The sequence below is a fragment of the Haplochromis burtoni genome, unplaced genomic scaffold (genome assembly GCF_018398535.1).
Source record: "Haplochromis burtoni strain Fernald_Lab_line unplaced genomic scaffold, NCSU_Asbu1 Contig_6, whole genome shotgun sequence".
In the NCBI taxonomy this organism is placed as follows: domain Eukaryota; kingdom Metazoa; phylum Chordata; class Actinopteri; order Cichliformes; family Cichlidae; genus Haplochromis; species Haplochromis burtoni.
In genome coordinates, this window is record NW_024582367.1 from 1,021,700 (window position 1) to 1,048,029 (window position 26,330).

At 41.6% G+C, this 26,330-nt stretch overlaps 1 protein-coding gene across 7 annotated transcripts in view; it reads right to left on the reverse strand.

Moving 5' to 3' along the window:
- Window positions 1–26,330, reverse strand: part of zgc:114120 (SRC kinase signaling inhibitor 1) — a 146,322-nt gene that overhangs the window by 101,402 nt on the left and 18,590 nt on the right. The window contains exon 1 of one of the 7 annotated variants that reach the window (XM_042223206.1): window positions 18,730–20,492. The exons of the other annotated variants lie outside the window; for them this stretch is intronic. The gene's annotated coding sequence lies outside the window, so the exon portion shown is untranslated. Of the gene's footprint in view, window positions 1–18,729; window positions 20,493–26,330 lie in introns of those variants that run through there. 7 annotated transcript variants of the gene reach the window in all.

Consider the following 26,330-nt stretch of genomic DNA (forward strand, 5'->3'; position numbering starts at 1 on the left):
ATCCATCCATCCATCCATGTATCCAACCATGCATCCATGTATCCAACCATGCATCCATCCATCCATGTATCCAACCATGCATCCATCCATTCATGTATCCATCCATGTATCCAACTATGCATCCATCCATCCATCTATAGATCCATCCATCCATCCATCCATCCATCCATCCATCCATCCATCCATCCATCCATCCATCCATCCATCCATCAATCTCTGCTGCTATTGTGGAGGAAGTAGTCTAAGCAGAGATGCCCAGATCTCTCTCTCCTCTGGCTCTTCTAGGTGGGGCACTGAGGCATAACCATACCAGAGGCATCATCCCTCCAGCACGTCTCCAGGGTCTCGTCTCAGCTCGACATGCCCGAACATTACCTAAGAGGCATCCTAGCAAGATGCCCAAAGTAATTCAACCTCCACGTTTCAGTGCAGAGGTGTAGCAGCTTATCACCACCACTGACTTTCAGCTAAATCAAGAGGATAAGCAGCCAGGTGTTTGTCTGACAAATACTTCCCCTTTTTATTGGTGTGTAAGGTACTTCTTTTTAGAGTCAGAGAATGTTAAGAGTCACCTGCAGCAATGTAGGTTTGCCACTTGTAACAGAGGAGTACTTTATTAAATTAGCATCAAAGAATTTACCCCAAAACCACAGTATAGGTCGGGAACGTACTTCTTTCCCATTTTAACGCTCCAAAACGAAATAATCTCTAAACCACATTACAGCATGTCAGGCCAAACATGACCCCCCACTGAAATATTCAGTACTCGGTTTGCTTTTTAATATCACTTAAATATTTCCATCATGAACAGTGAATAACAGTTTATTAAGACTTCCTTCGTTCTCTCCCACTTTAATCAATTCTCCCTCATTTCTCTGCCCTCCTCCCAGTGACTCACTCATTTATTCATTCATCATTTTTACATAATCTCAATCAGACTCCAAGTATGAGCTATTGGAAGGATGCCAGTGGCTGGAACCGAGTGCACTCTGTCTTTTTCTCTACTTCCCCATCACAAATTCACTACTCATCAGAGACTATTAATTACAGAGGAAGGCACTGTGGCAGGAATGAGTGCGAGGAAGAAGAAAAAAAGAACGAAACGGTGCTCCTCCATCCACAAATTATAATATCCAGTTCTCCGGGGCACTCGAAAATTAAAATAAAACCCAAACAAGATCAGAACGCAAACTCCAAGCAGGCTATAAATGGAACAAGCTCTGCCTTCGCTGAATACAAAATTTCTCCAAACTGTTGCCAGCAGCGAGGTGCTGCATTCAGGATCACAGGGAAGCAGCAAGTGGCTGCGTGGAGCTTAAAAAGACGAGGTGATTGCCTCATACGTCTAACCTTAGAATCACCCGTATCAAGAACAGCCTGTGTCGTCCCTTTAGGTAAGATGTCCGCCTACATTTAACAGTGTTACTATTCTCAGATGTGCAATTACAGCAATTATTATCAGGAAAAGCAGTAGTACTCCTACTGTGGCAGAGCAGAGCATGTACCATGCAGCACAGGGACCCTGAGTTAACAATTTCAAGATCTACCAGTCCCTGGTACTTTCTCTGACCTTGAGTTCAGCTTCCAGTTCACTCCTCAGAGTGTTTTATAATTTATTTACTAAAAAAAAAAAAGTTAGGCCGTGTCTCAAAATAGCAGTTAAAATGTTTCCTACTATTACAGCCACACCACCACTGAGTCCAGCTTCATACAGCTGAGCTGCAAAACCCTTTGTCAGTTTTCAGACTAAATAGACCTGAAGGACACCTAACCCTGAACAGGACTGCTCTGTTAAGCCTCAGGCAACATCAGCTTTGACTGATTCTCTGATGAGCACAGATAGAGAAGATAAGAGAGGCGAGACTGCAGGTTGAATATGGAGAAAACGCCAAAACACAAGAAATTGTTGCTTGTATGTCTAGAAAAAGGGATCAGCTAACGTGACTGGCTTTGCATCAGGATGATATTGCAAAAATTACCACAAGTGGACAGTGAGTGCAGTGATCTCGTTGATAACCTGCCTTTATAGTTAAATCTTTCCATTTACTATCATAGCTACATGTAGGTCTTCTGATTAATCGGCTGATAGTTTCAGATCTAATATAGCCTACACTGTCAACTGGCTTTTTATTACAGCTTTATCATTTGTACCACAGTAACTTTAACTTCTAGCTGATGTTGAAAATCTCTGTGAGCAATAGTTTTACATTTCTAGTCACTTTTTCTATGTTTTCTGAGAATAAATAAAATATTCACATTGTAACTTTCAGGTAAGAAGCTAGCATGTCAAACAAAATTATGCACAGTCATTTAAGAGAGGAGTGGGATGAGCAATCTTGGGAGGGAATATCAAGCAGTATTTTTACTTTAAATATTCATTCCCAACACATCCCTACCCTCCCAGCTGCACATGTGGCAGAGTAGAGAGGTGAGGAGAACAGCAGCAACGCCACAGAATGGAAATCAGCTGACAGAATAGGGAGCAGAAATTTCATGGAAAAGAAGTGACTACTGTGGAGGTGGGTTGCAAAGTGGCTGGGAGCCTAAAGCAGATTAAATAGCATAATTTAAGGGAGATTTGTGAGCAGGACGTGAAGAACAGTATCAGCTGATCTGCCATAAGCTGAGCTGCTACCCCAGCTAGCACCTGGATTTCTAGCAAACTAACATCAGTTTTCTAAATATTTTCCTAGTTTCCCCATCGGGTGTGGTGAACGCTTGTGAATAGGTGAGGTGAAGAAAGTAGCAGAACAGATTCTGACAAATATTTACATAATGCACAAATGTATTTCCTTAATATTTGTTGTGTGTAGTTATTTGCGTACTAGTTTATGCTCTGCTCATCTATGCGTGGGTCAGCTGGTTGTTTTGTGTGTGATTTTCCGAATGCATGTATTGCCATAGGCAATCTGCAGAGTGCCCTCTGGTGGATAAACCATGCAATGTTAAATAAATACAAACCAGCGTTTGCGGTGCTTTAGTCTGCAGTTGCTGACAATAGCAGTGTTTCCCAACCAATGTGCCGCAGCACATAGGTGTGCCGTGGAAGATTATCTGATTTCACCTGATTAGTACTCTAAGCGACCGGCGTGAGTAACGGGCAGAACAACCGCTTGCTCCAATTAAATGGGTTGCCAACCGCCACTAAAACAGAAGAAGACGAACACGAAATTGCATGCTGGGAGTGAAACAAGGCAGTGCATAATAACAAGACAAATATTTGAAAAGAAAAAGTAGTCAATCTGACCTGGATCTTGGAGGAAATTCCTACCCAGATGAAGGCCCTAGCAAGAGTAGTGGCCAAAAGCGGTATACTGGGGACAAACTGAGCCAATTCTGCTCCTGGTGCACGGGGAAAAAACGATCAACATGCTTTTTGCCACATTTTTGTCCAGTGGTGTGCCGTGTGATTTTTCTAATGTGAAATGGTGCTGTGGCTCGAAAAGGTTGGGAAACACTGGACCATAGCATGACCCAAAAGTTTCCTGCCTGCCACTACAGGCAAGTGTGAGGTTTTGCGTTCACACTAAACATTTTTTCTGGGGTAAAGGTCATGTGGTATCCATGTTCTGCCATGGTTAGTTCTACTATTTGTACAGATCAGTTGCTCACATTGTGGTTTATTTACTTTCCTATAATATTAGAGACAGTGTGACACAATGAGTGCAGTGGGTTGCTGGGTTGATGGGACTGTTTGTTAGTGTTATTATTTAATTTCAAAGCTGGACATTTGAAGAAGTAAAGCTCGGAGGTGAATACAGCGAAAACACAACAGAAGCGCTAAAATGGATTCACCTGCACATCATCTTTATCTCTCATAAAACTACTAAAAATAAAAAGTCATTCACACAAAGACGAGTCCTGCTTCATGTTTATGTTGGCTAAGAAGGAAATGTTACCAGTGTCGTCCTGAACAAGTAAACAAGCATCTACTCTTACTCATAATCTCCTTTGCTTTTTTCTCTCCCTAGAAATGATTTTGTCAAGTCAGTTTTAGAAGTCTGACACTTTCATGCATATAATATGAAGTTTTAACCCTTTGGAGAAATTTCTCTTGCATCAGCTCCTCTGGCATTTAAAGCAAGCAGCTTGGGAAAGATAATCAATTATATCTAATAAATATTTATTAATATAACTTGGCCTTTTTAAGACACTTTTAATCCCACACTAAGGCTATTTAATGCTTGATTCAAAGTCATACATTTTAAAGTGGAAGTACAGAGGGAACCCCTCTGAGACAATATAGCTTTAGATTTTTTAATATATGTTTTAGAGCTTCCCACAGTTTAAGTCAATAATTCCTAATGATGATGATGACATTAAATTATGTAAGAGCCAGTAAGATTTTTGCTAAATGAAACTGAAATATTTGCCCCTTTTTAGGGTATTTTTTTCCCAGCAGTAGCCGTGTAATGTGTTTACACTCAGACACCGTCGACTTACAGAATTGTAGTTTTATCTGTCGAGGCAGAGGTTGACATTTCCCACGGTGGATTTGAATTCAAACACACAGGGGATTTGTAGGACAATGATGCAGCTGTAACACATTATGTAATTGTGTAGCTGTAGAAATCAGCAGCCGCTGCTAAAAAAGCAAACCTGCAGTGTCTGTTTGCTTAGCCAATAAAAGCAGATTGCATTGATTCTTTGAGCTTTGTTGTTGCGTATTACCTTTAAATGATGACAGCACATCGATAGAGATGTTTTAAAAGGTTCAGAGTTGATAAACAGGTTTTTCTCCACAGCCCAGCACTGCCTGTGTGTGGATAGCAGTCTAGCAGTACATCCTTAAGATAAACACTGCTGCACTCCGGTAACTCCGTGTCCTCTCCTCTGCTGAGAAAGCAAGTTCATCTCTTTGGCCTTTTGTCTTCTGTCTCCTCTGTCCACCTCCCACGCCTCCTTTACCACTCCCATTTCTATTCACAACATCTCCTGCTTCAAAACGCCATGAAATACAAATTTCAAACGGGTGCACCAAAAATACTCAACTTGACCACGGTTGAAAAACCTGCATGCATCATACGTGAGTAATAATGGTTGCTTCATTACTGGGAACTAGACCTGCAACCAGTTGCAGTCACTTACTCTCAGAGATGGGCGTAATCTGATTACTTTTTTCAAATAGCGAGTAAAGTAAACCTTTTTCGTATTGTCAAATTTTAGATAAATACAAGTTTCTAAATTTTACTCATTTCATTTCAAATTATTTAAATCTGCCTGTCTAATATAAAAAGTTATACATGGTCTGGCGCCTCCACCAATGAGTGATTTTACTAAACAAAAGTTTAGCAGTGTTGCCGGGTCTCGACTGACTCGATCCACTGTTAGAGGTGATTGTGAACTGGCACCTTTTCACAGATGCTCTGTCATATCAGGGAGTGAGCTTCTGGAACAGTCTTCCACTGTCAGTGAGGGAACTACAAGTCTCCCCATCTTTGAGAGTCACTTAAAAGGGGCGGATGAGGGACACACAAACATGTGATCATGTTTAATAATCATGCTTTATATTGGACGTGAAAAAGAGTTAGTGTAATACAAAAAGGGAAACAACTATTAGTGTAATGGGTCAGTGCAATATCAGGACAGTCAGGGCATGTGCAATAAAATTGAAGTGTTTCTGTTGTGGTTATCTATACTGTCCTCTGTGTCCACTCTTCTTGTCATTGTTTGTTCTAGTATAATGTGGTCACTGTTTTTGTCCTTGTCACATGACCTGTAAATAGTGTCTCTGTATGTTTTTACTAACTTGTGTTTAACACCAACCTGCCAGAGGGTCTGCAGATGGAAATTAGCCCAAGGCTGTAATCTGGCATATTTACATTTGTAAAATGTTCATTAATATGTATTGCCCCTCTTTCTAAATGAAATAAATAAATAAATAAAATAAATAAATAAAGTAAGGGATTACTATTGCAAAAAAAGTAATTAGATTACTGTTACTTTCCCATAAGCACGCTGTGTTACTGCATTATTGAACTGTGATTTTGTTTGTGAGAGTGTCTCATGGCAATGATGTAAGTGTGTGCGGCGTGTGCAGATCAACAATGGATAATATGCAGAGTGCGGGGAGAGTACAACCGTGCAGCGTTTAAAGCGTGGAAGTACTGACGTTACTTTGAGTTTGATTCCGTAAAAAGTGACAAAAGCATTAGCGTCCACTGTGCATGGGAAGAAAACTTCTTTTTACAGTGAAAAAACCCCTAAACTTCTAAGCAAATACCGAGCACGCTGCCACGGGAATGTGAAATTCACAGAGAAACCCCCGGATCCCCCCGCTGACATGACCGCTGAGGCACCAGGCAAACCTCCGTTGCAGCAACATGCAACTTGCATTTGATAATATGGAGATTAACTGTAAATGAAAGATAGAAAAGGTGAAAAGAAAAAGCCGTATGCTCAGAATATAAGTGCACATTTTCTTCCCTGTAATTAAAACCCTGACAGGCTGTGAGTACAGCAAAGTTACAGTTGTCAGTGCAAACATCAAGTATTAGCCAATATTCACTTTGTTGGCTGCTATTGATCGTTCACCAGTGATGTCATTATCCAACAGCAGTTTGAGAAATAGTCACAATTAACTAATGTGTACTGATAAGTGATCGTGGAGATGGATATCAGAGCCTAATTTTAGTGTTCCAGCATGATTTTTCATGTCCATTTTGTTGTGTTACCGTATGTCTGTGTGTGACATCTGTCCCATACTAGCCAGATGTTCAGAGATGGTAATGAAGAGCTGAAAGAGCTCCACATTTCAAACATTGTTATCGCCCCATAATACCTTCTAAAACATAACTAAAATGTGAATGTACATTTCAGCGTTTTAAGGTCAACTACAGCAGACTAACTTGAATAATTGGAGATTATGTATCAGAATTTCAGGAGCAGGACCACGCCTCCAAACACGCTCCTTCCGGCTGTCATCTATATAGGTTCCCCCAGTTCTGCAAGCTGCTCATTCTCGTTCACGTGCCCCACCGTCCCTCCCTCCTTGTTTTCAATTCTTTAGCTTCTTCATTTCTATTTAGTGCATGGGGATCTGCCAGGCCCAGGAGCCATCGCCAGTCCCCTTCGAGGCCTTCCCCATTTATGTCAAAGCATCACTTTTACCTACTAAAACGCTGTCAAACCAAAAATGAGGACGTGGGCCCAGCTACTGAAAAGCAACTAAAAGCTGCCACACAATGAATAAAGTGTGTGAGCTGCACGAAATTCACTACAAACAACCATCTAACTTGCCTGCATGGCTAGTGTTTCAGAAAATGCAGTTACAAGCTGTACTTTCAAACTTCTGTAATTAATACACATTCTCACAGAAAAATCCATCCATCCATTTTCTTAACCACTTATCCAATTCAAGGTCCCGAGGGGGGTTGTGAGGTTGGGGAGACTATCACAGCTGACAAGGTACACCCTGAGGGTTGTGATCACAGCGCTGTGATAGACAAATTGGGCCCAATGGGTCTTCAAAAAGATCCTTGTCAGAACATCAGCAACAGCGGCGTCAGTTTTGAAGCTCATCCAGCCGATCCTCGGAGATGCTGTATTTATGAGAAACGACCATAAAGTGTCTCCCATAGAATTAGACTGTACTTTTTTAAATTACGAAATAACACTGTCACGTTTCTGCAGCTCTTGAAGGTGTGTTTTCTCTTTAGTTCTTGTTACCTTGTCTGGTCTCTGTTGAGGTTGATTCCTGCTTATATTTGGATTATTAGGTAATCCAGCCTTCTCTGTATCCTTGTGTGTCTTCATCTCTGTTTGTGATTCCTCAGTTTGTTGTTTCCTGGTTTATTTTGTGACTTATTGTTCGCTGCGCCTCATTTTTAGGTTAACTTCCCCTTTTCCACTCATTATTTCAATGACTTCTGCTGTGTTTTCACCTGTTTTCTATTTATTGTCTGTGTCTTTCATTGCCCTTTGTTGCATCATCCCTTGTGGTTGTGTATTTCCTTGTTCCATGTTTCTCTGGAGATTCCTTATTTTTGGATCGTTTGTTCTTGCTCAGCTATTTTATGTTATTGTATTTTTGGAAGAGTTCAGCATTAAAGCTGCTTTTTGGAGTCTCCTGAGTCCTGTATTCGGGTCCAAATCGTGCCTGTCACATATCTGAACCCTGACAGATAACATATACACCACAGTTGCCTTCCAGTAAGTTCCTCATCCTCTGCAGGAACTTACTGAACCATGATTTGGGCTTGTAGCCTTAGTGAGCCCAAACCGACCTACCTGGTGATAAACAAACAATACTGGGGAAATTGCCGGAGCTGGTTAGCAGTGACTGAATAACTAAGACTGTAAAATCAATCACATCTTTGTCTGATTTACTCTAATAATCACCAAATAAACCAGACGGACAGCCCAAGTATAGTCAGAGTGCAGGGAAACACGATGATAGCAGTTGGAAGCATCGGATCGCTTGCTTCTGAACATTTCTGAAAGGCTGTCTCACATCAGAAAAGATTTCTGTGTCACTGTAAAAGCACAGACAAATAATGTGCTTTGTAGCTGTTCACAGAAAGCTGATAGCCTAGTTACACTGCAAGTCTCTTATGTGTCCTTTTCAACATGGTAGGGTGTCATAAACTTGCTTTTATCGACTTCCAGAACACCGTTGGCCTCTTTGCCTTTCCACCAAAGACACACCGTGCCCATCAGTCTCCTGGCTGCGTGGTCACAGCCGGTGGGACGCTGGGATTGATATAATTTCCTTCGGGATTAATAAAGTATTTCTGATTCTGATTCTGATGAAAATAAGGAACGAGGGCTTTGATAAAGGTACATCTATATCACAAACAATCGGGCACGGTGTTTCAGCGTGACATTTATCCACAGCTGACGTCGTTACACGGTCAGTAAACATTGACATTTATCACTGCATCAACATTAGCCTCGCACGTACGTCGGCACTTTCTTTCCGGGTGTCGTCTCTGAAAATCAGAGCCAGCTGGGTCAGCTGCTTCGCCGAGAACAAACCAATCGGCAGATTTCTGAGCATGACTGGGGGTTAGATCTTAAATTTGATGATCCATCTTCAAAGAGAATGATAATTCAGGACAGTCTGTGGAAGAGGGGCGGGGACAGCTGAGGCTCAGATCCTCTAACCGTGTATGCTGTATGTTCAGTGAGGCTTGCTACTCGTTCCCCAAATTTTACACTCATGTCAGCTCATCCTGGTCAAAGTATCCAATTCTGGAGTCACTCAGTACATCAATACAACAACAGTCAGGATGGGGTCCATCCCTGCTGCCATTAAAGCAGGACGAGCGACCGCATGATGAGGATGTCAGATGAAAGAGCGAGTGTAGGTATGTGAGTGAGGTTATCAAGCGGCTACCTTCTATCACAGACAGACGATTGAATTCTGCCCCCAAAGACCAGACAGCTAATACACATCCCTCTTTGGTTTCACCGCCAAATTACTGCACCTACAGCAACACTCAGCTTTACACCTTTCCCACTTCACAGACCAAACCACAGTCCGACGCCTGACATCAATTCCGACCCCAAGAGGAAGTCCTGGTAATTAGAAAGTGATATTTTTGGCTTGTCTGAGCCCAGGACACATCCTGAAGGTGAGTAATTGGTATCATTGAGCGAACAGTGGGACAGATGAGTCAGGGATCGAGATCTATTAGTGGCCACTAATCAGACTCACACTGGGCTCTGGGAGGCAGCCAGCTGGATGAGTGCTGGCTTGCTGGCTCGGCTTTGTGCTGTGTCACAGAGCAGGGAAAACAGAGGAGAGCAAAAGCACTGAACATAAATACCAACAAACACGAGGCACACAAATGGTTAAATCCTCCTATAACGGCAGTACTTTTTTTGTGCTCACACTCGTTTTATCTGACTGTCACTCTTTTCAGTGTGAGGAAATCTCATTTAAAAAGGAAACTCTTCAGAATTAATGCATGCAACTCAAAACATCTGCAACTAGGGCAACCCTCGAGTCTTTGAAATCTGACGGGCATGATTCATTTATAAAATAAACACTGGGACAGAACATGAGCATCCCTGTGTATAAATATCAGTGACAGAGCCAGACGACTCCCGCAACAAAGACCAAATAAAAGATGATTCTTTTTAGCGTTTAGGTGGAGAGCAGAGAAAATAACCCGCAGGCTCTTTTCAGACACAAGCAGCTTTAACCAAGGAGTGTGCTAAATTAGGATGACTCACAATTAGAAACTATACTGGCATCAGTTTGTATTGTATGAATGACAACTTCTACTTAAAAATGCTCAAATTCTTCATCAGAAGAAAAGCTTTTTTATGGAGAAAATCTACTAAGACTTTCTTACTTAAAGAGAAAGGCCTCCAGTCTGTCCTTTGTAGACTAAAGATAAGAGCAGAAAGACACTGTATGCATATTTTACAACCCTGCGAAACATAAAAGTCAATTAAAATAAAATAAGTCTCGTTAACAAAGTTAGACGTGCATCTGAGGTGCTGAGAGTTCAAACAGTCAAAATCCTTCAGAATAAAATTCAGTTCAGAGGGTTTGAACACTTTGGTTGAGGCTTTTAGGGGTAACAATTTTAGCAGCAGTTTAGCCTTCAAAGGAAATTATTAGATGATTAATGGATCTGACTGCCCACTTCAAGCTGGCTCCTAAAGCGAGTCAATCCACTTCCACTTCCAAGTTAATGGTTTTGATCTTTATGGCTAATTTCACCCTTCATGACAAATGCACAGAGACTAAAGTCTGCCGCTAAACTTCTATCATGACTTCATTTGAGGGGCGTGGCCACTTTCTGTGACGGGTGGGATTCGATAGCTGAGGTTGCTAAAGTTCAAACTATGAGTGAAAGAAACACTTTAGTTAAATAAAAATCAAAGATGCTTGCCAGGGCTGTTTAAATCTTCCCCCTGAGAAATGCCACCCATACGAAAAACAAACTGAAAGAAGCAAATCCACCGTGGAAACCAAACAAAGTTAAACTGAACTGATGTAGAAGCTCATCTGACTCAACAGATCCAACACATTTCACAAGCTATCGACTTTGACTTCGATGAAGACCCATTAGGTGATCACGCTAAACGACTTCACTGATAGAGGAGGATTTTTATGAATTGTTGAAGGACAGACGTCAAATGTCAAAGCGTGAGCTCACTGGTCTTTGGGCTAGATTAAAATCAAAGCTAAATAAAAGTAAAAACTATAACAGCTAAGAGCCAACTGCATCTCATTTGTAATAAAACTAACCTAAAAGATGTCTCTCTGTACCCATAATTATATTAAAAGATCATATATGGGCTTCTGCGTGAACCGAGACTGCTAGCATTAGCTGATAAATTAGCACTCCACCTTTTTGTCCAAACATGGCAACTTATTGTGCCATAAAAAACACAAACAGACAAAATTTTGATTGTTAATAGGTAACAGCGTGATAGCTATGCGCATCTTTTATATACAGTCTGTGGATCTGATTTAGATTAACGCATCAACACCGAGCTGTTTGGGAGTATTGTTGGATGGATGTACCTAATAAAAAGGCTGGTGAGTGTACAATTATCCTGTCCATGTCCCACCGACAGTGGTTCTATTCCCCAACACTGGACCCCAAGCTGGTTTGACCCAGCTCTTGTTGGCTTATTATTGTGCGTAATGTTCTCCTTAGATTTAGACAGAAGGAAGAGTCCTGAGTGTTTTCCTCATGCAGGTGACCGTGTTGGGAAACACTTTAAAATGTCTCAACTAGAACACTGAAACATCCAGTTTGATTTGTCAAAATGTGAAATACGGGACATCTTTTTGCTGTAGCGGTTGAGACACACACCACATATCATGAGAACAGTTTCCCTGCCAATTCCTCTGAGGCTCTCCTTCCCTACACTGTCAAAAAATACAGAGCCTTGTCTATGAGTGATTAGAAGGTTTGTTTTAATTTGTAGTTCATAACCAGATGGTGCTCTTTATAAAAGTACTTTTCTGAAAACGATCCTCTCCTGGTATAGCGTCTAAAAATATACTCTGCCTGCAGATGGTGCACAAGCATGGTCTGCACATGAGCAGCTTCCTAACTGGCAACATGTTACATCAATGGCCATAAGTCAACGGGTGTGGAGAAAGTGGAGCGAGCCAGGCAATTAGCAAGACTGATGTGCTCTGAGGAAAAGTGAAGCAGGAGGGAAATCCACTAAGCTGAGGAGGCCATTTCAAAGAAATCAGTCTGTGTGCAGTAATGTCTGCATCTGCCTGCCTGCCAGTCAACATATGCATATTTTTGAATTTCAAAGCTCACAGTCGCTGATAATGAAGTAAATGCCAGTCAGACATATACAAATATTAGCCAAATCCAGAAATAACCACGTGAAAAAACATCCACCAACTAATCCTGACACTTGTTTTTACCTGATGAGACAGAACGTCATCCATCTGTATACAAAAACGAAACCCAAAGTAGTTATTTTAAACCTGTGTAGCAGTGTAAAAGGGATGGAAGTAGCGATGTTTTTCTTTAATGACCAGCAGGGGGCATTGTCTCTAGTTTCAAAAAAGCTTCGGACCATATAGAAGCGAGTGGAAATACACCCACCACCGCTCATCACCGATCTGTCGCCTCCCTAAACATATTCCTGAACGTTTTTGGCCTCAGCTGCTAGTTTTAAGTTTTATGAGGTTATTTTTGTTGGTTATGACCATTTTTTGAGTCAGACAGGAGGACAAACCCTGTAGTTGTTACGCTTTGAGAATGCAGTGTGCACCTCTTCATCATCACCTGACAGCAAAAACATTCAGCTCCATTCTTTCTAACAGGATTTTACTTGTTGTTCCACAGGGTGTGTACGTGTGTTTGTCACTGTAGGACTCTGCTGTGCATGGGGAGGGTACAGTGAAGAGTGCAGGAGAGACAGATGAGACGTTTCATGAATATATAAAAACAGAAGGCGTTAGTCAAACTGTAACCCTCGAGGAAGAAAGTCAAGAGCCAGGCAAATGTTATGACTTAATGCTGTTTGAGCTATTCTGCTGACATCCACCCACTTATAGCCACTAATTATGGTGGCTACATGATTCATTGTTGTCTGTGAGCGAGACTCTCCTGCTGGTTACTTTTTCTTTATTGTATGGGAAAAGAATTCCCACAGCAGCCGCAGCAGCAGCAGTAGTCGTAGCTCACTTGTGTTTTTTGTGTTCAGGCTACACATTATGCATTATAGAGCGTGGATATTGCTTCCACAGTGCACATTAACCCCATCTACACATCCTGTCGACGACAGCATAGCTCACTGGACACACGGGGACAATAGGACAATCACACTATGGCAAAAAAAAAAACCCCAAACTGGTCTCACTTTACCATCTCAAACCCCCACAATGATTCAGTTCAGTGGCCTTGCAGCTCTCTTTCAGCTTCACTAATGCAGGCAGTCTCAGACAGACTGCAGTCTACCTCCGTCTCTGCTCGTTATCCCTGATCTCCTCCATGCTGTTCATGTCCCCCGTCTCCACTTAGCCCTCGGCGTGCGAGGCTGACAGCTCAGTGGGCTTGGAGCCAGGGCCGATCATAGTGTCTGCTCCAGGTCAGCCTCCCTGCGGATATAGGGGCAACAACACCCTGATGGTCTGTCTAACAGGAGGCCGTGCCCCGGTGGCTTGGTGGGTCATGTTCCTGGAGCACTGTTGGTGTCACCTCTGACTTTCCTTCTTACATATTCGATGAGGTAGAGCTAATGACTGAAACCCGACAGATGCACGACTGGCAACTGAGCATGTCCACAAGCAGCAGCTACTTCTGCACAGCAGCTGCATGGCTAAAGGCTTCAGTAATGTCTACATTGATTGGTGCTCGGTGCTTAGGCATCAATTACATGGCTGTCTGGAAGCGAGGGACTCACAGGTGATTGTGTAAATCAGCGCGGGAATCATCTTGAACTGTGTAGTGTCTGCATCAGCAGTGTCAGCACAGTGACTTTTCACCATAAGATAAAGCCTTCCTCATGACTGAAGTTTTTAATCAAACTTCACTCAGGCAGTTTTTGGTTTTCTGCGATTATTTTCAGCTGAGGAACAAAGCACAGTTGGTGCACTACTGCAGAGGCGTTTCCGGGACTTTTTAAGCGAGTAACTCAATGAGGAGGAGCCCGATGGAAATGGGAATATTTGATCAAAACAGATACAGTGCAGACAGCTGGTGTAGAAAACATTAGGTATGATTTTGGGTTTTATGTGCAGCTCGTGGCCTCATACAGATGTATTATAGGAAAAGCTGCACTGCCCAGAGAGTTTAAAGATCACTTTGTGTTAGTAACTATTTTATAAAGTGCATAAGAAGTATTTAAAAATTTCACGTAAAGTAAAAGACATATTCTTAAAGCAACAGCACTTTTTATTACATACGTGATCATAACGATTATTTCATTCATGTGTTTATAACTTTAATGTTGCTTTTAGATGACTAACAATAAAGGATCATATTTCAGTGGATTTATTTTAAAATGTGCAAAGTAGGAAGTAAATAATTAAATAAAAGTAAATAAATATAATTTTAATAACTAGTTTTAATAACTAGTATTGCTTCTTCTGGGTTGGGGGAGAGTATTTGCCTCGAGCTAGGGTATTCAAATATCTGAGGGTCGCGTTTACGAGTGAGGAAGGTGGATTGGCATTCACAGTAGCACAATACTCCAAGTTTAATGATTGGATGTGGGTAGTTATTGAAAGAATAAGACTGCAGATCCAGCCACAGACAAGAGCTACCTGCAAGGAAGGGTGAGGAACTCAGATATCTGGAGGGGTTTCTGGACCTTTGTGTCAAAAAGTTGGCATCTCAACCAGTATGTCTCCTAGATGTAGCTCTCAGGAAGTTTTTCAAACATGCACACCTAGGAGGAAACTCAGGGATAGACCCAGAAATCTACCTATGAACACCTCAGGATCCTCCAGGAGGAACTGGAGCACGGTGCTTAGCCTTCTACCACCACAACCAGATAAACAGAAAAATGATGGATGGGTGGATGGATGGATTGAACATGGATCGAGTAAAAGTAGAAGTCAGCAGTATAGGATGAATAAGTAGTTGAGAAAACAGACAAATGGACATTGAAAGTGTTCTGTGGTAAAGTACTTCAATTAAAGCATTAAGTTACATTCCACCACTTTTCTTTTCCATGTTTTCAATCAATGACATTAGGCAATTTAAGATTAACATGACTCTACTCCAATGCATCCCCTCTGGAAACGCCCCCGCCGATGAATATTTCAGCAACAGTGTAGTTTGGGCTTGAGCTGGCAAAGTCACAAAACCTGCATCTATAGAGTCAAATACAAGTCAAAGTGTATTAGGTCATTTTAAAATCCTCTTCCTGTAGAAGTTGCACTTCTACAACTACCTTTGCTGCTGAAGAATTTTCTGTAGATTGTGATTCAAGGTTCAGGAGAGCTGTGGCTTCTGCCTGTACAAGTTTTCCAGATATGCAGTAGATCAAGCTACGTCATGCTGACATTAAAGCAACTGTTGGTTCCTTGTTGGTTTTAAAGGATAGATTCTGGCAAAATGTATCATAAACTTTATGTTTGTCAACTGACGCTCCTTGTTGTTTTACAGGTTGGCAATCTGGTAAGCGATTAATTTTTGAGGCAGAATCATAGTCCATGTGCTCACATGATCACAATATTATTTGAGAGCGTAGTCTTCCAGACAAAAAGCCTGCCTGAAGTCCGAAGACACAGCTCCCAAGCACATCACGTTTTTACTCTGAAAGTTCTGCCTGTTTATGTGTGAAAACTCAAAATGTGCAGGCTCTCCAGCAACTAATTGTGCCACATCCAATCATGCTTTTGTGCATTTATCTAAGCGTGGGCATTTTCAGACAGCAAAGACATTCATTTTTTAATTGTTTATTTTTTTAGTCATGTGATAGAGCACACCTACATTTGAGTGACAGAATTATTGTTGATTATGTCCCTGGAAAACTTGTGTCCTGGTTCAGTTATTTGTTACTACAGACTCAGTGCCACTTAGTTGACCCATCCAGCGGTTTAATACTGTGGCTAATCTGAGTCTGCCAAATTAAGGTCGTCCATGACACAAGATCATCAGATCAACCAGCAGTAAATCAAAGTTCCTGCATTTCTTTTCCTTTTTGGAATGATTGCCTTTGTTTAAAAGCAGTCTAGTTGTTGCAGCTGTGAACCGAGGTCACTGCAGAATACATGAAAAACAGATTTGCTGGTGTGTAATTTAAAAGTTTCAACAATTTCCAGTGATTGCTGAAGAGACCACAATATATGTAGGTATGTTAGTCCAGTGTTTCCCAGGTGACAGATTTATATAGGCACACGGGCTTAAAATAATCATGAAAGTCTGAATTTGCACAAATATTTTCTATACTTTGTGACATATCTTAGTGTACAATACAGGAAGTCTCTGTCTGTCTACTTGCTTTTCTTTCTACACCAACTCCTACAATATCAAAGGCTGAACAACCCAAAATGGCAAACAGACACATTTTAGACTCATTAAGGTTCTTATCTATATCAGATATTATGACATTGTGATGTTGCCTAGCAACCACAAATCAACAGAGTCAAATGACCCATATTTAGAAAGAATTAACGTATAATATCTTAAAAATATATCATTTTTATTTCACTTCTAATGTACATCTCCAAAACTTACACTATATGACAACACCCTCAGGTTGCTTAGCAACCACCTAGCAATATATATGACCTGTTTTTTTTTGCCGCATGCACCTACAACACCTTATGAAAGCAACCTGTCCTTTTAATTCCATAGCGAAGATATTTTCTTTATGTCCAGAAACCTGAATTATACATAACATATTATAATGTCACCAAGTTGCCTAGCAACCACCTGGCAATGGGCAATGCCCATTTATGCAACTACAGCACCTTTTAAAAGCATTATATCATTTTCATTTCTGATCCAACAGCACAATCAGCTGGACAATATTGAGGATCTCTCCAGTAGATTCAGAGGGAGGTTAAGTTTAGCAAACTGATTGCGGGTGGCATCTTTGTCTCTGATCGATAGAATATAATGCTAAAGACAGTTGCCAAATACACCTGGCAGCTGCTCAAGTTGAGCGTACGTATGGGAAACAGTCAACGGTGCGGTAAGTCCATACTTTCCTCAAACATGTTGCTGTCTTCACTTCAGACTGCATTACTAATTGTTTGTTAAATGGCAGCTGTGCAGCTCCGGCGTGTGTGGTGGGAGTGTGGGCCCTTGTTTGTGCTTTAAGTCCCCACAGCCTCACTGTACATATGTTTGGTAATTCCCACTCAAACTTTGTTATGCACTTATGGTTTTGTTAGTGAATCTTTTCACAGCCTCCTGTGTTTAAAACCAAAAAAAGAACAATCTGATGCTACTGTACGTGGCAATAAAGTGAGGTTTTTCCCTGTTGTTGCAGAGAGAAAAAATAAATAAATTTAACACCTCTGACAGAGTGTGAGGTCATCCTGCGTTTGTGCGTGAGTCTGTGAGAATCTGTAAGACTGAGAACACCACGGGCCAGTTTACAGTAAACCATCAGAAGCATCGGAGTCAGAATCAGTGCATGCAGCGAATGAGGAAAGTCAAAAATGTTGAGATTCTTTTTAAACTGCACACATTTAATTTTAATACCAAGTGTTTCATAACCCCCGAACACAAAGAAGAATTGCAGCTGTTTGAAAAGCTCCATCCGAACACGAGGATTTGTTTCTGATCTTGCAGCTATTTGTCAGACAGCCCTGACTCTCTGCTAAGTGCTACAGATCAAAGAAATCAGAAGGAAAGCGTCAGCAATGACTCAGATTAAAACTTCATTCGCTTTGCCTTTTCCTCTCCAGGCCAGCGCAACTCCATTCCAAAATATTCCAACAAGAAAAAGGCCCCTGCAGTCTCGAGATGTACGAGGCTGATCTCGAAACCAGCATCAAAGTGAATTCTGAAGCCCCGCGCTCTGAGTCACCAGAAAAGAAAAATACAAACAGAGTGCTACATCCACTTCAAAAAGCTGAAGTCAAACTGGGAGTCAGAGGTGTTGCTCTCGTGAGGGTTTGTGCGCAAACTCGACACACCTCACAGAGGCAAAAGCGAAAAAGGAAATCTCTCAGATGAATCCTCAGATTGCAATGAAAGCATGTGTCAACCGCCCACCCTTCCGCCCACCCACCCCTCCAGCACGCTGCCTCTGTGACAAATACAAATTAATTTCACAAGAATGAATAATCAGTTCGCTTGTCCATTTGCATTTCAAGCAACCGCAGCGAGTCCCCTGAGCGCGCTCAGAACGAATGATTATTAACTCGGCCCTCTTGAGAACACATAAAGTGTTGGGGAGGAGGGAAGGGGGGGCTAAATGTGCCTTTTAAGAGCTGGTTTTTACATGTGAAGTCTTAGTGGGCAGTGTCCCACGCACTGCTGAACAGGTGCTCAAAGTGAGTGAGTGGGCTGCCGTCCACGTGAAGGTCAAGCCAGGTTAGCTGGTCCCTGCACATGCACCGCTCACTTTGGTCTCCCCCGTTTCCTCCCCTCTGGCTGCTCCCTCTCTTTCCAGCTCTGATATCTCTTCTTTTTGCTTCTCTTGGGGGCTATGCAAAGAAGCCAGATAATCTTGGTGCATGCAGAGTGTTCTGCAGAGAGTGAGTGGCTGGATCACTAAAAGCGACAAAACCCCCCACCCTCCTAAAAAAATAAATAAAAATAAATCAGCTGGTGCGTAATGTGGCAGTTTGAGCCGAAATAAATTGAATGAATGAAGGCAGCGTACCTGGCTCGTGGTCCTGTGCAGGTTGGTGTCCCCCTCTGGCCGAGGCTACATGGCACTGGTGGGTTTGTGTCTGCACGTGTGTGTGCTGTGTGTGTGTATATATGTGTGTGTGTGTGTGATGGAGCAAAGAGAGAGAAGTGAGTGCTGTTGAGGAGATGGGGAGAGTGCACAGTGCAGTGTAGAAGATTGGAGGCTGGGTACTCAGTGTGTGCTAAGACAGAGCCTGTGCATCTCTCCCTCTCTCTCTCTCTCTGTGAGTATAATCCTTTCCACAGTCTACAGGGACGAGCTGCAAATGAACCAGCTCTAGCTCTCCCTCTCTCTCCCTCCACTTCCCTCTTGTTCTGTATCTCAGCTTTGCACATGAGCCCCGAGCAGAAATACCCTCCCCGTGCCTCCACCTTGCAGTAGATAAGCCAGAATTGCAGAGAGCAGTGCTGCCCTTAATGACTGCTACAACTCTATCTCCCCACTTGCTAAGGTTTTTAACGACGCCACCGCGCTCGTTTGTGTCGCAGTGACTCCGAGTGATTAGACCGTCTCTCCAGCTGTGCTATTTAGACATGCGTGTTTATTGTTTTTACGAGCACTTAGGACGCAGTAATACCTTCGGATGTCATTTCGGCGCTGACGCACTGATTTGAGTCGCGGCTTGTTTGTGAAGCGGCATCAACCGCATTTGAAGTTTTGTGTACCCGTTTCTGGCAGCACGTTGAGATACACTATGCAAATGTTGTGAGTGACTCAGACCGTCTTTTATCCCATCTGGAAAAGTCTGGCAGCGTATCAAGACAGGCTCCATGCTACGTGTTAGAGAGGGTACTGGCTACAGCGTTGGGTAATTATGTCTTGAGGTTAAACTTTCCAACTTTTTCATGTTGTCAGAGTTCAGTTTTCTAAAGTTAAAAGGGTCAACTCAACCAAATGTAGAAAGGTTTACTGGAAGCAAAGGCAGCTTCCCTTCATTCTCATTTTGAAAGTTCAGTTCATGCTAATCAGCTAGCCCGTTTCCCCGCTTCATATTTATCTGAGGAAATTATGGCATCTACCATCAGTTTGTTAGTGTGCAGTCCTATTTTGAATTGGTTTTGCACATTTTGAAGATTAAACATTCACATTTTTACCACAGTCATGTTGAATATTTTGAGCTAGAAGTTAAGTCTTATTTGGCTAACAAGCTAACAGCATTTAGCTTGGTCCAACAGCTTCATCCTGTAAATGTTATTGGTGCATTGCACAGATTTATCGCAAAGTAATAGCTACTAATAAAATATTAGAATTTCACTCAGAAAGAACTGAAGCTTGAAGTTCTTGGTGAACTGCACCACCTAGAAAATCATAACATTCGATAGTTAACCCATTGAAAAGAAGTCTTTATGTCAATCAACTTAGCAGAGGAGTGGCCTATCAGCCAAGGGCCCGTTACTCATTTCTGTAACACCCTCAAGTTAGAGGTTCTGACGGTCTGTCAGACCACCGCCTTAATTGTAGGTGGAGAAGGAAGTTACATGAGCTTATGATCACAGTAGATCAAAACAAGAACTGAAGTCAACAGCAGCTAAATTAAAAACATGGAGATCAAGTGACTGTGCTGATGGTGTTCTTTGGATCGTACATATTTCTCTTCCGGCTCAAGATGATGCCAGAGAGTTCGATTTTGGTTTCATCTGGCCACAGCACTTTCTCCCGAGCCTTCTCTGGATCATTTAACCTCCTAAGACCCGAACTCTTTCATGGCATGCATTTTTAATTTTCTTTGCTATTTGGGTTGCTTGGGACCTAAAGAATGTAATTTTTGTTTTTTGAGAAAAATGAGATCCACATATGAGGACATTTGTTTCAAATTTTGATAGAACAGTGGCAGTATAATGTCCTCGTAATGTAAAGTATTTTGGTCTAGACGTCCCAAAATGTGATGTCCACATATGTGGACGCCAGGTCCTAGGAGGTTAAAGGTGCCTTCTTGAGCGTGTGGATGTTGCAGGTGCTGCAAGATTTCCATTCATTACCAATGCTGTTCTTAGTGAGTGTGGTCACAGCTGTCTCCAGCCTCCATTAATCAAGCTCCTCCCGTGTACTTATGGGCTGATCCACCATTTTTTTTTCCATAATCTTTCTCACCCTATAAGGCGAGATCTTGCATGGAGCTCCAGACTGAGGATGACTGATGGTCACTTTTCAAATAATCGCAGCAGCAGTTATTACTGTCCCACCAAGCTTCTCTTGCTGATGGTCTTGTAGACCACTCCAGACTTGAGCAAGTCAACTATCTTGAGTAAGAGCTCAAGAGCCAGGATTCAAATACAGATTTCATTTAATGACATGCAAATAAATGTTTAAGTTTGTATAAGTGTATATTTTTGGTTGATTTTCTGTCTCTCTGCATTAAAAATAAACTACAGTAAAGATTAGAGACTGTTAATTTCTTTGTAAACGAGCATTAATTATTTTTTAATTATTTCCCCATCTGTATGTGGTATTATTTATATAATAAAGCATGAGTGCGTCTCCTTTCCTCTACACGTGTGCAACCTCTGCCTTGTTTCCACCACACAATCCAATTCTGTGTCATAAAATTTTATATTTTCTAGTTTTCTTACTCCTCTGTGATAACAAGCTGAATATATTTGACTTTGAGACTGCTGGAGGGGAAAAATAAGACATTTGAAGATCATTAATATCAGTTCCAACCCCGCATAGTACACTATGCAATTATATTTTACACCAACTGAGAGCAAGGCCTCATCACCCAAGAACAGTGTGGGATCTTACTAACGCTCCTGCAGCTGAACGAGGACCAATCCCTGCAGTGAAAATCCGATTTTAGAGCAGACAGATTTTATATTGAGCTGTATAACATAAAGTCATAAGACTTTTTTAAAGACACATTACTGTAGACAGTTAAAGGTTTTAATGAGCAAGAGAACTTGATACTGATGTTACCATTGTGATTTTTTAAAGATAAGTAGTAAAATGCCACAATTGGGTTATAAACGAAGTACACCGCAGTTAAATAGATTTAATATTGCCACCGTGTTCCTGAGGTTTTGGGAAAATCTTCAAAACTAAGAATTCCAAAGTGAATTTCCTAACTAATGCTTGAAAAGGAACACTTATGTAGTCCCACCCAGGGCTGGACTGGTAATCTGACTTTGGGCTAATGGACTGTCTTGAAGGGCCTCTGCACCAAACAGTGACAGCAGTCCATTTGTTCATTTGCATTGTTAACACTGGAATACCCAATCATATCTCTTAATGCGACTGGACCCTCCCCTACCTTCGCTGTGCGCTCGTGCACCGTGAAGAAAAAGTTAAGCGTGGAAGAAGTGACCAAAAGGTAGAGCTGAAAAGCTGAGAGAAAACAACATAAAGAAACTAAAAATAAATGCAGCAGTTCTGAAGATGTGAGGAAGAGACGGAGGAAAATGAAATTAACAAAATAGCAAAATAGAAAATAGATGGAGGGACACAATTAGCAAGATTCAAGGTTTCAGGTAAAATGAACGGCACTGCTAACAGCTAAAGTGTATTGTCAGCTTATTACTGCAACTAAGGACAACAACCGTACCAACTTGATTAAAACATGTTTCAACATCTTTAACGATACAAAAGCTTTAATGTTCATTTGTGAATGGCAGAGCGAACTGGACTTTCCTGAGCCCATGCAATGATTTCCATGTCAGAATCATGTCTGTTTTTAAAGCAGCCATAAAGATCACGAGCATCCAAAAACTATTTTCTGCATTGTCCCGTGCACACAGAAATGTCTCTAGATTCTTTGAATCTTTTGATTATGTAGATGATGAGATATTCATAATTATATGTTGAAGAATTTTTTCCAAAATTGTTCCACAATTTGTAGATGCAGGTTTTTGTAGATTTGTGAATATCTGACCTTCCTTGCCTCTGAGAAACCCGGGCTCTCTAAGAAACTCTTTTTTTATACCCAATCATGCCCGAGGGTTATACTATGATCCAAGTTCATCATGACTGTCTTTGCGTTGTTGGCTTGAAAAAACCTAAAACCCCAGTTAAAGCTAACTGTTATCCTGACTGTGATTATCAACTTTCCCTGTTAAGCTGGGCTCTCTGCTTCAGGCTCTGTTTGAGCTCACATAAAAACGGCTGCTTTGGAGGTATTATTTCTCACAAAATGATCCCTATGAGCGCCACCATCAGAGATGCTATCAGATGATAAAACGGTGATTAAAGGTCTATAACGAAGCTAAAAAATCAAATAGTAAAATGCAACACTGTTGCAAATAAGACAAGAAATTAATGCTGCAGAAAATCGTTTATCACACATAGCGGTAAAATAAACGTTTTCATTCCAGTTAATTATTTTAGCACCGAGTGAGCCCTCGGTGCTGCTGTTTATTTCCAAGGTGAGCACCGCACATTAGGGCTCTCAAACTTTACACTGGACCCATTTAAACATTAAAGGTTAAAGTCTCACAGCCAAATAAAGAGATGTGGAAAGTATTTTAGTTGTTGGCAAATCAAAGTGAAATTAATTAAATTGATTGAACAGGTATTTATGGTGTGTGCTGTGTACTGGGAGCTGCATTTCCAGCAGTGTTAAAGAGACTCGGCAGCAGATTAGAATCAAGTGTAAGACATTTTCTGCATCACTAAATTAATACACGCACGGTTTCTGCCTCGTTCACTGGTTTTAGTACAGCTTAACTTGCCCATATAAAACATATTTCCCCAGCAGTGAATCTACACTTACAACACGCTGTGAATAAATGGACCAGTGAAAATGTGGCACTTCCAGCTGAGTTTAAACCGAAACTCGGAAAATATACTGCTCCCGACCAGGTTATGTGTTCGGCATAAGTTTCCATGGTGATTAAGGTAAAAAGAAAGCCACTTTTGTGACACAAAAAGCTCAGACTTTAAGCTCGACACAGCTCGCTCACCCTCAAATCTTACTTCGTAGTACATCCCTATGATCCTACTTTGTAGTACCATTTTCCAGTCTCTTATTGGCCCATGTTGCTGCCATCAAATTCAAACTGAGTTAATATAGTTCATAAAATATTAAAATGTCTCAGTTTAAACATTTGTTTTCTGTGTTCTGTGTTGAATAAAATATGAGCGTATGAGATTTGCAAATCATTGCATTTCGTTTACATTTACACAGCATCCCAACTTTTATGGATATCTGGGCTGTAGGCCAATATTGCAGTTGTTCCACTGGCCTGGTCCACTAACATGCGTGGCCCATGAAGTAAAATGAGTTTGATCCTGTTAATTCTCAGGACTGAAAGCCCGTTTTAGATGGCTCTCTTCAAGCTCTTGGGCATTTTATACCGGAAATCACTGCGTGGGTTCAGGAACTCTTGAACATAACAGCGTTGCAGCTGCATATATATTGATGACAAAAAAATAAGTAAAAGCAGAATAGGCCTTCTTTAAGCTGCTCAGGTATTTTTACACTAAATCCAGCTGTCGTGCCAGGTGGAACGAGTCAAAGACATCTTCTCTTCACTGGCTGCAGATGTACTGCATGCTGCCTATTTATGTCAGTCACTTCCACTGCTATTCACTGCTGCAAGAGCAATCAGCAGCATAGAGAGCAAATTGGTCATGATGTTAAGATATGCCTTTTTCCTCTAGCTGGGCTTTCAGTTTGTCAGAGCTACATCCATCTGTATGTGTCTGTGTTTCTTTGCATGTTTAGACCAATTTCCTCTTCCTTCATGCCCACTCAAACGCTCCCGATTCCTAATTTAGCCCCAGAGTTTCTCCCCACCCACCCCCACACTCTCAGCCTACTCTGTGTGTATCCATGATGCCACAGAGATCCAACATGTCAAACCACTCGCTTCGCCGGGATGGCTTCAGGATGGAAACTGGAGCCCGGCGGATTATGAGTACGTCAAATTGGCAGAATGTATTAGCGTCACGCCGATCACCATCACGTTTACCCTCACTGGTCAATTATCAAGATAGATAGCTCAAACAGATAATAGCCTGCAACGGCGCCTGCACCCATTTTCTGCTTAGTGGACAGTGGGGGATGAAGTGGGATGGTGAGGGGAAGGGAGAGGAAGGACAGTAAACCCTGGTGTTGTTGTGATTGGAAGGAAATGTTACTTTCAGCAGAGCTAAAATCAGATCGGGCAGACATGGATAGAAGAAGGGGAGAGGCAAAAAAAGAAGAGGACCTATGGTGCTGCATGCTGCATTTGGATGCAGGCTGGGGGCCCGGGTGGCAGAAATATGGAGGGAGAGGCACACTTGTCATCCCAATGAAATCATTCTCCAAGGCTGCTGAGGAAAGCGAGGGCTGCACAGAAAAAGATGAGATCCTGTGAGTGTGTGTGTGTGTGTGTGCGTTTTGGAGGAGAGGGGTTGCAGCTGTGTTTATGTGCAAGACATGTAGCGAGACAAGTGGAAGAGACCGAGAAAATACAACCGAGAAACTGTTTGCTGATTACATCGCGGAGGCTTATAGGCATGCTTCCCCTCACACTTCTCTGTGTTTGAAGATCCAAATCTTAAATCAGCTCCCACACATGAACAAACAACATGAAATTCAGCAACAAACATCCAGCCCAGTGATCCAAAAACAAAAAGAAAATCTGCTGTTCAGTACAGTGAAAGTTGCACTCGACTAGTTTCAGTGCAGAAGTGAAAGGGAAACAATTGCCTTAGATGTGATAATATTACACAACAATAAATGCATATGTAATAAAGTTCAAAAGGCTGTTGTCCATAAAACAGACGATGATATGCAACGGTGGACGTTTTCGACCAGCTGAAGTGCATCTGCCAAAACTGCTTCCCAGGCTTCCTCATGCTTCATTATCCGTGTCCAAAATCCCTCCCAGTTTACTGTGTGGTGCGCTACATTCTGTTTCTATGTGCAAACTATGAGCAGATTCACTACTGTGGAAAATCTGACTGGTCCTGGCATGTATAGATTAATCCCCCCTCCCTCCAAAAAAGACCTAATCAGATGGGAGTCTAAGCCCTGCCAGACCTGACCCAAATAGACCGGAGCGAAGCAGAGCCAAAGTGACCCACATAGAGAGAATATACAAACACCAAACTCATCCATCAGTTAATTTGATTGATTAACGGGTGGCAGGGATTGAGAAGAGCAGTGGCAGAAAGTCATATCCCCATGTTTGCACTCAGATATCGACCACACTCTTAATTAATCAGATTCCATTACGAACTCAACTCTCAGTTATTAAGAAAAAAAGAAAAGCATCATAACATGACTAACTTTTTTTTTGCCATTTTTTAAAGGTACTCTTTGGCCACAAGTCCAGACTCACTCGCAACAAGATCTATAACAATTAAGTCCTAGTAGGTTTGGATACCTAAACCTGTGGAACAATCATTACCTGTGGTCAAAAACATTTACAGGTCTGGGTCGAACTCCTTCCTTGTTTATTTATTTCATTACTTTTTTAATCAGACTAATTTTAAAGTTTCAGAAAATCCCCTGTAGAAATGCTCATGTCCTTTAAGTTTAATAATGCACCATTTATTTTAAGGTAATTAATAATAATTTTTAAGTAATCGAGATTACACTTATCAATCAAAACATATACATAGTAATTATGGGTTTTGCTTTAATCACA